Genomic DNA, 11048 nt, shown 5'->3' on the forward strand with positions numbered 1-11048 from the left:
AATAGTCTTAAGTCTTTCAAAGCAAGACTTGTGTATAAGGTCAGCTCAGTGGCTCTTTAAAAACAGGCAGAAGAATTCTTCCTGATAAATGTGGAAGGAATGAGATAATTAGAAAATCATCACTTCGTAACTCCTGGGGAAGTAATTGATTCACAATGATCATCAACGGATGAACTCATTAGGTGAAAGATTAGTGGGGAACTTGACCACGGAGGAATCAGGCTGTCACTACCTAAATCAATGATCAATCTTAGTGTCAGTGAAAGTAAGACATGGTGTGTCTCCCGATGTGAAACAATTTGCAGCTCACAGCAGCACCAGGATGTGTTCCTGCCACAAATGCCAGTCGTGCCCCTAGAGGTAACTTCCGATTACAGGAATCATGGAGGGATAGAAGAACAAGTAAAATGGCTTCAATGGCACCACTAGGAAGCAGAGAAACAAATTCAGAATGTGGGTCATTTTACAGGACAACTGACCCCATTTCTACAAGTTAGTGGTGTGAAATAAAGATGGCGGTAGGAGTATTCAAGATTAAAAGAGAATAATAATAATAAAAAAAGATTAGAAGAGAATGAAGAGCCGTAACAACCAAATGTAATATAGGGATCTTTTTGAACAAACTAACTATAAAAGGGACACTTTTGAGACAATTGGGGAATTTGCTTATGGGCTAGGCATACGAGTAAGACAATATCAGAGATTTACTGCTGATTTTGTTAGGTGCAGTCGTGCTTTGTGGTTATGTGGAAACGGTGTTGACATGTTTTAGAACTGCATATCGAAGAATGCAGGGGTGAAATCACCTGATGCCCTGGGTTTGCGTTGGGAGACATCAGCCAAGAAAGAAAAGCAAAGAGAACTTTTAAATGAAAAAAGATAAAGTCAGTATCACAGACTCTTGATACTCATTGCACCTGGGTGATGAGTATATGGGGCTCTGTTGCACTAGGGTCCCTATTTTTGTTTGAAACTTTAAAAAACAAATAACGAGTGGGGAAGTGGTGGTGACTTCTAAAAGCTGGTCATTCTGAAGATGGTGTCAGATAACAGGCAATGTGGTCCCTTTCATGTTAGTTAATAAATATATTTCTCCACAAGGGAAAGAGGAGAAGAATAAGGAGAGGAAAGGAGAACATGTTCGGGGCTGTAATGATCTCCAGGATATATTTTTAGTGATAAAGCAAGAAACAGAATAATGGGCTTAGCATGCTACCATTTGGGTAAAAACAAAAGGGGGTGAGGGCAGGGGATACATCTACCTTCCTCAGGAAGGACACAAAAGAAATCAGGGTCGCTTTACAGAAGAGAAACTGGTGACTGGGCCAGGGTAGAAGAGAAATTCACTGGTATCCCATATACCCTGTTATATGTTTTGAATTTTAGACAATATGCATGTATTACCTATTTTAAAATTATAATTTTAAAGAAAAACAACAAAAAAACACACAAAGAGCCATGCATTTATTCCTCTATTTTAAGCAGGCTATGTCGAGTCTATAGCAGGTCTTGAGCCTTGAAGGATTTTAGGTTTGTGGGATATTCACCTCAGTCATACCTCTCTTCTTCAGGAACCACCTCCAAAGACCTCTGTGGGTGGGGCTAATTGTTCTAACGCATGCGAGAATCTATTCTCTAACCTGTGGGTTGGAATGAGGATTGTAGGGTAGATGTTAAAAGCAAGAACTAGACTGCCTGGGTTCAAATCCAAGTGCTACCATTCAGAGCTGTGTCATCTTAGGCAACTTACTTCTCCTGTTTCTTTATTGGAAACGGATGCTTGGACAAAGATGCTATTTTCAGAGGTGTGGGCAGAGTTAAGGTAACTAATAAAGGGTGACGAAGCACCCAGGGGCCAGCAACAGCGGACGCCAGAGGGACTAGGGGAAGAAGAGGAATCTGATGAGCTCTGTAGGGAATGAGGCCACCTTCCCCGCCCAGTAGCTGTAGGGAGAAGAAGCAGTTGCTGCCGAACCAAGGTCCAGCCGGGAGAGAGTGGAAGTAACAGCACCTGCTCGCTCCTGCTCCTCCAGCTTCCTGATTTCCCGTGGGAACTTCCCATTCCTGCTGGTGATTTCCCAGTGCCCATTTTCCACTGACTAAAGTCCAAGAGCAGAGGAATCCAGCAGATTCCAGTTCTCAGAAGCACAGAGTATAGATCTGGAGGGGTAAGTGCAGAATTAACAGCACTCCACCCCCCATTCCCACAAGACTGGTCTTCCTGGGGCGTCCAGGGTAACATCACAACAGCAATGTATGTTCCCTGAGCCCCACCAACTGGGAAAGAAAGACATAGCAGTTGGTGCTCACCCCAAATTCCACCTGCTTCCTACAGTCAGCTTGGGGCCACACTACCTCCAGCCAATGCATTGGGAGCAGAGATGACATGTGTCACTTACTGGCCCAAGAGTTTAGGAGCCAGTACGCCTCCTCCACCCCTCTCTTCCTCTCACACAGTGACTCAGGACGTTGGAGACCACAGTCGCAAGACGGTGCAGCATCAAGATGGAGGAGGAATGCTGACTGCATCGGATTTCACCTTAGGGAGAAGAAACCTTTATTGGGTTTCTCTGAGATTTGGGGGTGCACCTGTTGTAGCAGCAGAGCCTATCATATCCTGACTAATGTAGGAGATGAGCCAGCCTGGAAATGCCCTAGGCAGTGCAGAAAATGTCCCTGCTGAGACTTGGAAATATGTTAGAAATAGTTTAAAAGAAAAAAATAGCCCCATGCACCTCCATCCCAGAGTTGGAAGGCGACTCTGTTTCCTAAGGGTCCTAGCTGTGTCATCTCAGGGAGTGGGTGTCATGGAAGGAGAGGCAGGGAGTGGGGAGATTAGACTAAAGGTGAAATGGGGGTGGTGAGCCTCTGAGGCGAGAGGGGAGGGAGGGTTGAGGGAAGAGATGGGAGGGGCATTTCCACAGTATCCGCAGCCTGGCAAAGGCTCTAATTAGAAATGATGCATTTCAGCAGTGGAGCATTTTTTCTTTTGAGGAGCTGGGGTGCTGAAGTAAGTATTACACCCTTTGAAGATCTGTTTGTGTTGTGAACATCAAAGGGTAAGGAGGGTCCCTTTCTGAAATTTAAATATAAGGTGTTCCCTTTCAATGTCTTGCGGGGCTTTTAAATGAATAGCTAGAACATCACAGGATTCACAGAGGAAGCAGCAGCCCAGATGGATGAGCTGAGCCCAGAGCGAGCTGGCCCTGGGGCAAGCACAAGAGATAGGCTCCCACCCTGGGCCCACGGTCGGCACGAGGATAGCTTGGCCCACGTCAGGTCAGAGCCCGGAGTCCAGGGGGCCAGGGGTGGGGCTCCAGGTCCTGGAAACCCAACACAAGAGAGATGAGTACCCAGAGATGGCAGCTGGTCAGCAGAGGACCTGCTACCTCAGTCAGTCGTGACCTGGACCTTGGGGCTGAGGTCTTGGGTGGGGACCTCAAAGGACCAGACATGGGTAACAAGAGATGGCCGAGGCACAGATAGTGAGGTGAGGCTGAGACAAGACACCCAGGAGAGGAAAAGTTTCAACTGAGTGTGAGAGCTGAGTTAGATCCTGTCTGGGAGGATGTGTGCCTAAGCTGGCAGGGCCCCAGTCTCCTAACTCGAACCCAGGAGCATTGCCACGGCCCTCACTCTACCATGTGTTACATCCTTTCATGTCCCATTCCCACTGCTAACTGCCTCGCTCTTTTCTAAGTTCTCAGTTCAAATCCCAGAAGAGGGAATCTGATGGCCCAGCTCATCTTTAATGCGTGGGGCACTGGCCAGCCCATGGATTGGATGTACTAGTGTCAGCTAAACCGTGGCTGGTCCCATCAGCTGTGCTGAGGGTGGGAAATGCCAGGAAGGTGCCAGAAGGTTTAATGGCCAACCTGGAGGACAGGGTTGTGGCAGTTTTAGCCCCTCCCCCATTCTTTTCTAGGGACAATGGATGTTTCCTTGAGTTTATTTTAGATGTAACTTCCACTGCTCCTTCCCAATCCAATTGTCTGCTTAGTCTCTCCAATGCAGAAATGCTGCAGCCTCTGTGGGTCTGTATAAATTAAGACATGGCCACCAAGGAAGTGGTCCCTCAGTCAGACTGTGGGCAGGACCTTCCCTGGGGAAAGGCTGTAGATATGAGGCCAATTATGTGTTTTTTGACAGGGTTACTGCCTCAAGCTTTCTGTGGAAAAAAATTTTTTTCTTTTTTTAATGGTTACAGAAGATTTAGAAATACGGAAAGCACAACAAAATAAAATAAAAACTACAGGAAATCCCAACACTCGGAGATAATCACTCCTTATATTTTAGGGCTTTTCTGTGTGTGTGTGTGTGTGTGTGTGTGTGTGTGTGTGTGTGTGTGTGTGTCTACATTTAGAGGGAAATATTTCTTCCCCATAATAAGAGCATTGTCCTACATATGCTGCTTTTTATAACCTGCTTTTTTCACCTTATCACCGAACATTTTTACGTGCCATTAAATATGCTTCTACAGCCTCTTTTTAGTATCAGCTCAGCCTTTAGATGTGGGGCTTCCTGCCCTGCTGAGCTGCTTTTGCAACCTCCCCTCCCCAGGACACTCAGTTGTGAAAGCCACCGGTTTACAGGTAATTCTAATGAGCTCGATGCAAAATTTCAGCTAATCTTATGAGACAGCTGCCAAGTGGGGCCTGGGCTGCCTATCCTGGCAGGAGCTTTCCCAACAGCCCCCAGACTCTCTGGGGAAATCACCAGTCAGCTTTCTACGGCTTCCTCCTTCCCCACATGCTCTCTGCAAAGCCAGCTCAGGACACTGTCGTAAACTCAAATCATCAGAAAATCAGACCTTCCGCAGGAGACTGCTCCAGGCCCTCAGAGTTAGAAACGAGGAACTGGGCCACGAGAGGGGGAAGTTCCAGGCCAGGCTGGGCCAGAACGTAGGTGGCAAGGTGAGGATTCAAGCTTATGCCCCTTGGCCAAGCCCAGTCTCCTCTGGCCATCACTTCTCCCACCCTACCATCCCGCAGAGTGAGGTCTCCACGGCCTTCCTGAGCCCCAATCAGAGCTTGCCCATTTAAAGCCCCATCCCAAGGATTAACCTTGGGGGATGTCCCGTCCCCCCCACCTCCTGGATCCAGCCGGGGTTTCACATCCCTGGGTGTGGTGTGGTTAGAACAGCTGCCTCTCTGGCTCTCTGTAGTGGCCCTGCTTGGGGCTCCGTAAACATTCCAGCAACAACAGGCCTCCCAGTCTCTAGGGCCTAGCTGGTGAAGTGCCTGGGTTCTGGAGGAGCAAATTTGAGGCAGCAACTTTGCAGACTGTCACTAAGCCACAAAGACCTCTTCCCGGCCTCCAGGCTTTCTGAGTCACGGACCAGATTGCAGTGGTTGGAGCAGCCCCAGGAATCCGGGACACCCCTGCCCTTCCAGCTGCACTGTCATTCAGAGATGCCCTCAGGACCATACCCCCAGGAGTCTCTGGTTACCAGGGGAAACTGGGGGAGGCTTTGCCCCTGCTCCATTAGAGGAGTCGCATCCAAGAGGGTGTCTTGGGGATGGTTCTTCCAGGGGAAAGCCAGCTCGCTCAGTGTGAAATGGAAGATTAGCCCAGCGCCCCCTCTGCTGGTCTTAGGAGTCTTGGGCTCTGTGGGGGCCTTACATTTAAGCAGCATGAATGGAATTCCAAGGCCTTATTTCCTCTCTTTACAGTGACTGAGCCCCAGCCTCAGGGATCCCCCAGGCCCAGGGCTAAGCGTTGCTCTTCTCATTCTGGCAGCTGCAAAGTGTTTCCTTCCTATCCCCAGTTTTGCTTTAGAGCCGCAGGCTGCTTTCCCTGGTTGTCTAGCTGGTGTCTTTCTTCCAGGGGGAACCATTTGGTGGGATGTGAGCCTCCTCCAAGCACAGATCCCTTAAGCTCTTTTACTGCACCTGACAGAACACGCTGCCTTGTTTCATCTTCAATCCATTTGCTTCTCCTGCAGACTTTTTTTATGTGACCCGCAGGACCAAAAATTTCCTGGTGGTCATCATGTTTGCTGAGAACTAACCCAGTTTTCTTCTCTTCTTAGAGACAAGAGATGCAAGACAATGACAGACCCTGGGGAAATGACGAGTGGGCAAACTCTCCAGTGTAATTCACAAGAATAGATCATTTTTGACTTCCTTAATGAGTGAAGCAAAGCCCGATACCCAATGACTCTTTCACTCAAGATCTCCTCTCTCAGAAAGCCCGCTTCTCTCACAACCCACTTCCAGGCTAGAAAACCAGAATTCTTCCTCTACAATCATCATGACCACTATGATTTCTACTCTGCCAGACAGTATTCATGTTCACCACTGCAAGCCGACCAATGTGAAGCGCTACCATCTTCATGGGGAAAGGAAAGTGAGGCCCCCAAAGGAGAGAGCACGCCCCTCCTGACAGGCCTGGTACATGGGACCCAGGCCTGGGCACAGCTCTGAGCTCCACTGCCAAGCAGGAAGACTTGGAGGAGCGAGTGGAGACCAAGGAACGGGGAGTGGATGGGTGAATGAGGAGAACAGAGGAGGGGTGCACCGGACAACCAAGCCCCAGACTCACCAATTCTGTTCCATGCAAGGGCAGAGGGGGCCAGAGTGAGAATCAGCCCTGTCTAGCTGCACTTCCGCATGAAGGCCAGAGGCCAGCGGTGCCAATATTCCAGGCAGGACCAGCTACATAATTTGTGGGGTCCCACGTAAAGTGAAATGTTGGGGCCCCTCATTCAGGAATTATTAAGAACTTCAAGACGGAGATTGTAGAGCATTGAAGCAAGGTGAGAGCCCAAGCAAGAGCACAGGTTACATGGCCGTGGGGTGACCCTGATTCCACAGCTGGGACTCATGTTTTGATGGGTCCCTGGGTGGACTGAGATGCAGTTTACTGAGATTAAAAAGGAACTGGGGGAGGGACGTGATAGGATCAAACTAAGGGATGAACGTTACATAAAAGCTAATTATTGAGCACCTGCTATACATCAGGCTCTCGTTTAACTAAGTGCCTTCTGTATGTTATCTATCCAATCTTATGACAGTTGTGGCAGGTAGGTACCACCATCCTCCTCCTCATCCTCATCCTCATCATTATCATCTCCCAGATGAGGACGCTGAGGAACTGAACAGCTAAATCATGTGACCAGCGTGACCCTTAATCAGTTAACTGACAGGTTGAGTCATCTGCTCAAGGGCATAAAGCTCCTAAGGGGGAGACACGGGATTTGAATGCAGGCCCAGGGCCCAGGGCCATATGACCATACGGCCTGTCTGTAAACAGAGCACATCTCAGACAAGGGAGCCTCCCTACATGGAACCACCTTACTGTAGCAAAGAATGTTCTAACAGGTATTCAGAGAGGCATGGGCTGGACACATGTGAACAAAGTGATAGGGCTCTTCCTAGAGGGAAACACAGCCCTGCCAGAGACTTGGAATAAATAACAGGAGTTAGCACTTTCTCAGTAGTTGTGATGAGTCAGGCACGACGCCATGCATCCTGAGAGCCTAGGATGTTAGCACCTGTTCCCCGTTATACAGAGGAGAGAAGCCTATGGTCACAGAGCTTGGAGCTGGCACTCCTCAGAGTCAAAGAGAGGGGACTTGAACCCAGCTCCATCTGCCTCCAAAGCCCTTGCTTCCAACAGCCGTACAACATGAGCTGATGTTTAAGGTCCATCCCACCCCCAAGACATATCATTCTAAATCGCCATGAGGAAACGATACTGCACCCACCCATGCAATTTAATTTTGGCCTGTGTTGATATTTTTACAGAGAGCTTGCAGACTGCTGGGGGCCCCCGGAATCTGTTCCCATCTTGACTCAGTCCTCGGGAATGTTGGCCCAAACCCTGGCCAGAATGTTCTGATTCTTTCTCCCTCGCATTTTACAGTCCAAGTTTCATCTAAGAGCTAGGGAAGGCCCATGCTTCAGAGTTCATCTGTATTCCAACAGATGGCTTCATGAGTGCTTGCGTGATGTCCAGAACAGCTCGGGAACTCTGATTTTTCTCTGAGTCGGGAAGTCTGGGGTAGCCCCGGTATTCAGAGTGAACCCCAAGATACCCCTCTGGAGTCACAGGACTGAAGGCACAGGATGAAGGTGCCCTGGTTTAGGATTAAAATCGCGTCTTCTCCAGCTTTCTCTCTCTACTTCAAAACCAGGCCCCCAGGATTTGATCCTCTGGCCCCAGAGCTGCAGGCATCAGCAGATTCTTAAGGATCTGATCCTAAAAAACAGGTGCCAGGACTCCGAGCCCTGGTTCCCATCCAGATACTCAGCTCTTCCAGAGATGTCTCATGTCACCTGTATTAGCTTCCTGTGGTTGCTTTAACAAAGTACAACCAACTGGGTGGCTTAAAACAACAGAAATTTATTCTCTCACAGCTCTGGGGGCCAGAAGCCCAAAATCAAGTGGTCCACAGGGTCATGCTCTGCCGGAGAATCTATTTCAGGTCCTTCTGTTAGCTTCTGGGTGCCGGAAATCCTTGGTGTGCTTTGGCTTGTAGACACATCACTTCAATCTCTGTCTTATGGTCACGTGGGGTTCATCCTGTTTGTCTGTATGTCTCTTTTCTTCTTATACAAACACCAATCATATTGTGTGAGGGTCCACCCTAATTGAATCTGCCCTCATTTTAACTTAATTACCTCTGCAAACACCCTATTTCCAAATACAGTCGCATATACAGGTTCCGGACTTAGCACTTCAACATACCTTTTTCTGGGGACAGAATTCCACACCACCAGTGCCTCAGCCAGTGTCTGTACTGCTAGGGACGCGTATGTGCCATTTCCTGGGCAGGGGCTTTGTCGATCATGTAATCCTCACCTCCACCCTAGGAAGTGGGTTCTATTAATATCCCCAGTTTATAGACGAGAACATAGAGGGCCAGAGAGGTTAATTAAGCAGCTTGCCGAAAGTCACACACAACTCCCAAGAGCAGACCTCAGTTCTATGCCCATCGTTCTCAGCACGTGCAGCGAGCAGGAGAAAAGGAAGGTTGAGCCCTTGGGTCAAGAGCGCTGGGCCTCTTTGTAAAGCAGGTGCTCTGAAACAGCCCTGCAGTGCTCCAAAAGGACGCCCTGGCTTCAGACTTCACCTCAGTTCATTTCTCTGAAACCCAGTTTCTTCGTCCATCAGACAAGCTCCTGGAAGCTGCCCCACCCGTCTCGGAGAACAGCTGGGGGGATCAGCCCCGAGACTTGTGCAGGGCCCCTCTGGAGCCTCATCCGCAGGCTCTGGAGTCGTCCGTCCACCTGGCATTGCTTCCTTCAAGTCTTTGCTTGAATGCCACTCACTATATTAGAAAGAGCTTCCCTGATCACAGTATCTAAATTAATGCCATCACCCTCACATCTGCCTTATCGCTTTACCCGAATTTCTGACTACTTGACAATGTAAACTCCAAGAGGGCAAACCCTTTGTCTCTTGCATTCCCTGTTGCAGCCCCGTTGCCTATAACAGTGCCTGGCACACATTAGTACCTGCCTCACTAATACCTGTCAACAGAATAAATGCATAACTGAATGTAAAGGGGCCGTTCACAGTAAGCTGATTGGAGTGGAGGAAGAAGAGTTTTGCTGCTAGAACCTACACTCCATAAAAGCAGGAAATCGTGGCCATTTCATTCATTGCTATATTGCCAAGTGTCTGGCACAAAACATGACTCTCAATCAATATCCGTCAAATGAATGGATGAGCAAAAAAGCTGCTGGACAGACAGAAACAACACTGTCTCCTGCTCTGGGAAGTGAGAAGCACAGGACGGCTATGGTTGGACCCAGCTGGACTTTCCAGGATTTTGGAAGGTGGGGGAAAGAAAGAGGAGTCTTCTAGCTCAGAGAGGCAGAGGACGGGCTATGTGAGCAGCGGAAGGAGGGTTGGCAACGAGAAAGGCCTGTTTGCAAAGTCAGGAGACCTGCCTGATTTGGTGTCGATACTACAGAAGTGCATTGGTTACATCTGATTATGAATTACTTAAATGCCGAGGAAGTGAAACAATATTTTCTTCCCAGCTATGTGCATCAGGGATTTCACTAATGAACAATTTTAGGTGTGGAATGATGAGAGCTCTCTGAGTTTCTCTTGTTCTCCCCGACCCCCTTGCATCACCAAGGATCTCAGGCTCCAGCAAGGCCAGGGCCTGTCTTGAAATAACTTCTTTTCAGGCAATTAAACCACATCTGATTTTATAAGTCCGAATGTGTCAGAGGATCCTGTTACCTCCATCAGTGGGCCTGGAAGCCAACATTTTCTCATCAAAACTAACGGGCTTGTAAGAGGAGCCGCCATCTGGGTGATAAAGCAGACATGTTGTCTCCTGGCTCCTTGGGGCTGATGGCTTCAGCCTGACTCTCTGGGGGTACCGGATTTCAGGGATGCTAGCATTCCTTTAATGCAGGTCAACACCTCTCATTTCATTTCAGAAAGAAGCCACCTAAAAGTCAAAACCGCCCCAGGAGAAGCAACGTACTGGTTTAAATTAATACTAACGCGCAAATGACTAAGCTCAGACCTTTGATCCCTTGAGGGCAGATTTCAAAAAGCAATAAGAGGAGAGGTGGTGTGGAGACAGAGCGGACTTTGTAAAAGCCAGTTCTTCTACTTACTACCCATTGGACTTTGAACAAGTGAATTAACCTCTCATCTGTAATAACACCAGAGTCCTGCTTCGCTGTGTCGGTCCCCACCCCCACCCCTGTGCCATTTCTCAGGGACCTTTTGGTCTGGAAAGTTCCTCTCCCCGTTTTCTACCTGACTCCTCACATTTCTGCTTTCCTGGATGTCTTCCTAGGGTGGGATAGCCAACTCTGTGCTCACATAGTAAAGTCAACTGTTCACCTGCCTTACTCCACGACACACACACACATACACACTCACACACACCAGACAGGGAGAACCTGGAGGGCAGGAGCCATTTCTTATTCTCTTCCGGTTACCATTAAGGAATCAGTACCGCAGCTGTCTCTTCAATAATTGAGAATTACTTTTGCTAAAAAAAATTTTCCAAAATCTGGAAATAAAGCAAGAAAATGACTGCATACCCTTTCCATGTCATACAGCAGCATCCA

The sequence above is a fragment of the Rhinolophus sinicus genome, linkage group LG02 (genome assembly GCF_036562045.2).
Source record: "Rhinolophus sinicus isolate RSC01 linkage group LG02, ASM3656204v1, whole genome shotgun sequence".
Lineage (NCBI taxonomy): Eukaryota > Metazoa > Chordata > Mammalia > Chiroptera > Rhinolophidae > Rhinolophus > Rhinolophus sinicus.